Source organism: Belonocnema kinseyi, chromosome 5, assembly GCF_010883055.1.
Source record: "Belonocnema kinseyi isolate 2016_QV_RU_SX_M_011 chromosome 5, B_treatae_v1, whole genome shotgun sequence".
NCBI lineage: Eukaryota > Metazoa > Arthropoda > Insecta > Hymenoptera > Cynipidae > Belonocnema > Belonocnema kinseyi.
The window spans coordinates 120,278,041-120,283,575 of NC_046661.1; positions in this window are offsets into that span (position 1 = coordinate 120,278,041).

Here is a 5,535-nt window from a genome sequence, read left to right on the forward strand (position 1 = left end):
CTTTCCTTGTTTCCTTGTTTCAGCTATTTTGTTGAAACTTTGTATTTTCTGGGTAAAAATTTAACTATTGGGTTGAAAGGTGACAATTCCTCCTTTAGACCTGAAAATTCAACTCTTCTATTGAAGAGTGTTGTTTCTGGTTTGAAATCTTATGACTCACGGTAAAACAGTTTATGTAGAGAATTCAGCTATTTTGTTGAAAATTCGTCTTTTTTGTTTGAAAATGGTAGAAAATTCCACAATGTTTTTGAAAATGAATTTTTTTGTTGAAAGCTAATACTTTCGGTATGAAAATTGAACTATTTCTTTGAAAATTCATGTATTTGTTATTTAAAAACAGCTATTTATGCAGAAAGTCCAAGTTTTTGTTGAAAAATGTAATTGAAAAATCTGTCTTGTTTGGAAATTCTTAAAAACTTGGGGTTGATTTAATTCGGCATACTTGCAAAATGAAAAAAGGAATATTTTCTTAACTTTGTAATTAAGAGGAATTTCTCTTTTATCTTAATACACTACACTACTGGGAAGATCTGACTGAGTTTTAATGCACATATATTGGAAGTCATAATATTAATAAATGATGAACAAGTGGGGAAAATATTATACATACCCAATAAAAGCTGAAACATTAATTTTAAAGATAGCAATGCCATCGCATCAATTATATTAGACATTTATCCTTTATTTTGTACTTTATTTACAAGTTGCAATTTTATTCAGATGGTATTCTTCTAGTACGAAGAGAACATTCACATTTAAAATTTTTCTGATCAGTTGTCGAAGAATACTATGAATACATTCATGAAACGATAATCCGAAACAGTTATTTAACAATATTTATACATTTATTATTATAATGATTTATTTTTTTCTTGACTGAAAAACCTTCTTTCTTTCCTTTAAATCTTTCCAGATTAAAAAAATGGACATACTATTTATTTGTAAAAATTAGTGCTTAGAAGCGATCTGAGAATCAACACTCGACCAGATAAGAGTTTGCAGACCAACCGTAAGAACCGTTCTACTCAATTTTTTAGAAAGATTTCAAAATATTTGAAATTTCTTAGGACTCTAATAGGATTTCAATTTATTTCAAGGGAATTCATAGAATTTGCGAAATTTTCATTAATTTAAGGATTTTTTTAAGCTTTTAAATATTTTAAGGAAATGTAAAAGGTTTTAAAGCAGTCAATAAGAGTCAATTCTTTAAAATCATTTGTAACATGTAATCTTACATTTGTAATTTGTAATCTTACATTTGAAATTAACATTTGTTTAAATCATTTAACAATTGCTTGTTTCCCGCCTCTGTAAGTACCTCCAAACGGAATAAAACATTTTCTCCTCAATAAAAGTGAAAAGTTTGGACAGATTTTTTTCATATCAATTAAAATCTGCAGATTCATTTTTTTAAATCAAAAATTGACTCTGTTTTTAAAAATAAAAAATATTTTCGACCAGTTTTTTAACTTGACACTTTTTTCTGAGACGTCATACATCCATGAAAAAAATAGTTAAATAATTTGCGTCTTTTGTACCATAATATTGAAAACATATTTTGTGGAACAGAAATATACCAATGAAAAAATAATATCAATATTCTTTAAAAAATATTAAACAAATATTCACGTTGAAACAATGTAGTTTTTTACTTTATAACTTACGTCCTCTTCCGCGTCAATTTTCAAATTTTCGACATCGACATTTTCATGATAGTTACAATGCCGCCCATATTGAAATAAATGATAATTACAAATCCTTCAATTATTTTTCTAAACATTTGACATTTTATAAATAATTGTTTAAAAAATAATCAAAGCCCTGTCTTCCAACGCAACTTCTCTAATATTGTGTCAGAGAAACGTCAGATTTAAAGTGGACATATGAGGCAAAATATTCTCTTTGCGACGAATTTTGAATGATCAGAAAAGAATCCTTCGGGTTAGAGATCGCTCACAGTTAGCGTTGGTTTTGGACTTTTAGTTCGATGTCCTTTTTTCTTTTTCTTTTTCTCTTTCTCTAATCTCTAGTCACCCCCTGTCCTCTCTTCACGGGGCGGAGCACTGTCCATCGACAATCTACATTCTACCTGCCCGCGACTGAGGCAGACGCATTCTTATAATAATCTATGGGAACTTCTAAGGCTAAAGTGAGAGTGAGGGAGAAAGATGCAGGGCTGTAGTCAAATTCCAAAACTTGAGGTTCTGACGGAAATCTATAGTGACAAGGACATATCTTTGACTCAGAGAGACATAAAAAATAAAAAAATGTCCATTTTTGTAGCAGGTAAAGAAAATGAACTAAAAACAAATGTAGCACATCATTCATATTTTCTAAACATCTGGAAATAGTATCGAGTAACAATGCACAGAAAAAACTGAGGATTCGAAACATTGCATGTAATAGTTCAAGCAGGGAAATAGTCACTTGATTACCCCAACTACTATCTACCTACTTTACGTTTACCCTATTTGACCAATTACCTGCAATATTTCGTAAGCTCAGTTTTTTGTGCGATTCTACATGCTTCTAGCAGTGTAAAGAAGGCTTCACTGAAAAAAAGCATATTCTAACTAAAAATTCCTGTTAACAACATTAACCGACATTCGAAGGTACGTGTTCGTGCTGAATCTAGCATGGAAAGAAACCCTAGAATGTTTATTATTTTTATTAAAGAAATAGTGTAGAAAGTGAAAAAAAAGTGTGGATAAAAAGAAGTTTCAGGGGACTGGCGGCCCTGAAATGGAGGGTTGGTATGAGAAAGAGAAAGAGAGAGGGAAAGAAGTTGCAGTCAATATGGAGGAAAGGATCTAGGAATTAGAGGAGCTTAAACGAGAGCCTATTATGAACGCAGCGGGTGTAGGTTTGTAGGCTTGTAGGGCTGTAGGCGAGTGGAGCCACGGGCCTTGAGGCCCCAAAAAGGAAGGGAAACCAGTGTCCAGATTCGGGCATTTTTCTTCTGATTTTCGACGGTCCGTGCGCTGAAAGGCGGCTTTCGATATTTAATGCGATAATGTCACAGGTCGTGTGACTGCAATGTGTTCGTCTCACGAAAGCCTGACGTCTGGCGTGCAATTGACTGACCGATGTCAATGTGACGTTCTGCGTGAAACCGGCACAACTTTTCTCACTTTATACACTTTTCCAGCTAAGGCAAGCTAATGTCTGCGTTTGAAGGTAATACTTTGTACTTTTAGAAGCAAAATAATTCTTGAAATTATACATATTTATTGCAATATCGTAAACCGGGGCAAATATGGATCACCAGGGTATGCCTGGATGAAGGTATTCGTAGGAAATTGTGGAACATCGTATGAATAATGCTTATGAAATGTACAGCAATAATAGCGAATTTTTTTTTATTTTGCTACAAAATTGATTTTTTCATGAATAAAAAGAGTCTTTAAACATATTATTTAAAATTAACATTCTTTTTCGAAATTATACAGTAATAAAAAACTTTAAATTGCTATTACATTTAAAAACATTATTTGAAATTAATGATTTTTGTCTGTTTATGACTGCTTTTTGTATATATTTTAGTTTAAATCATTAAAAAATAATTCTAAATCACATTGTAATTATAATGTGAAAGCAGTGGATGTTAATGTTATAAATTATTTCTACTACTACTTACATATGTGGTAAAAATCTTTTGCCACTTTGGGAGAGGAGATGAAATGTTTAATTTTTTTATAGATACACTTTCTGTGTTTTTTTGTTTTCAACTTTTGCAATAAAAAAGTTGGTCTACTACAGTTTTGATAGCATTTTTGACACCCTTGTCATCCATCATTTTAAAATAATATATATCATTATTTTTTTATTAAAAGACTTAAAAACAGTCAATCAAAGATACAGCAATAGGTCTTCAATTTGCCAAAATATCAGACCAATTGAAGAAATTTGTTGCTTTTTTTTACTACAAGAAGCTAGCGAATCTAAGAAAGTTGAACATCACAGTTTTTAGCGATGATGAGAGAATTATACAAGAAAAAAATTATAGTTTTTCTTTTTCTGCGAAGAATAGTGTTAGATTATCACTTTTTTCAAAATATAACATAGATAATAAAAAAAACAAGGATAGGCGATAGTGTTGGAATAAGATACAGAGTATAAATTTACAGTCGTGAATAAACAAGAAATAAATTAAAAAAGGAAGTGAAGAGATTTACAAAAGAATAGAAAAAAGGGTTCGTAAAGCCAATGTTAATGTCAAGAGAAAAAATAAAAGTTAGAAAATTGCAGGTTAAGAGTGGGAATTTTTTACTACACCCGACTCTCGGTTTAGCCGCTCGCGATTTAGCGATTTCTCGTACTGCTGGCCCACGCAGTTTCTCAGTTCAAGGAGCGAGAGGCGATTGCGAGTCTCGCCTAAAAAGGTTTCATTGATCACTTTGTCCATCACTGTCTTGCCGCCCATCATGCGTAGAAATTTCATATTATCCTATCTAACTCCCATAAATCCTTCCGTCGCTAGTGAATAGACTACCAAGATATACGTACTTATTTGTTCTATTATCTCGTCATTTAGGACCATGTTGTACATTGTTTTCTCACCCTTTCTTTCAAACAGCATAATTATTGTTTTATTTACGTTAATTTTGACGCACATGATCTTCATGCTTGTATTCAGTTTGTTCAACATTGTTTGCACGTCTTTGATTGACTGCCATAACAACCTTATCATCTGCGAATTCTAACTCACGTACCTTCGCTGTCTCGATATGCAAACCTTCTTCGTCGAAGATGGCTATTCTTAGATACTTGTACATAAATATAATAAATAGCCATGAGGGCATAACGCATTCTTGTCTAACTACTTGAATAATATCAAAACCAGTCACTTCGTTTCCCATTAACCTTTACACTCACTTTGCTATCAGCACATATTGTTTTTATTGCTTGAAAAAGAACGAATGATCAAGGGCACTGTTTAATAGAGAGAGCATGAAAGGAAAATGAAGGTAGAAGAACTAATCCAAATTACTATAATTATTAAACCCAACAGTAGATACTATAAAATTAGTAACGCTATGATGTACAATGAAAAATATAAGTGGATAAGGATAGAGTGGAAAGGAAGACACATAGAGAGTATGGAAGAAAGGTGCAGCCAAAGGTGATTGCTAGTGTGAGATGCGGTAATATGGAAGAATACAATACACACGTTGTACTAGAGACGAGGAAACCGCGTGCATGTTACGTGAAAGAAAAATAGCAACACTGGTAAATTGGCTGAATGATTGTAATGCAGTAGTGAAAAGTGGAGAAAAGACTGTGAGAAAAATTCTACATGAGAAGGGAGAGATGGTGGAGTGGTTGAGTAATTTGGAAAAGAAGAAGTTACGTAGGTAAAAAGAGTAGAAAGAAAAGAGAAGAATGGCTTCATCAACCCGAGCCAACTATATAAGCAATCAAACTAAAGTCAACGCTTCACAAGTGGAGTTGTTTAAAGGTCTGCTTTTCCTAAACTGCCTATGATTGTTGGGATTTCTGACGCCAATATTAATTCATCTATTAATTTGCATAAAA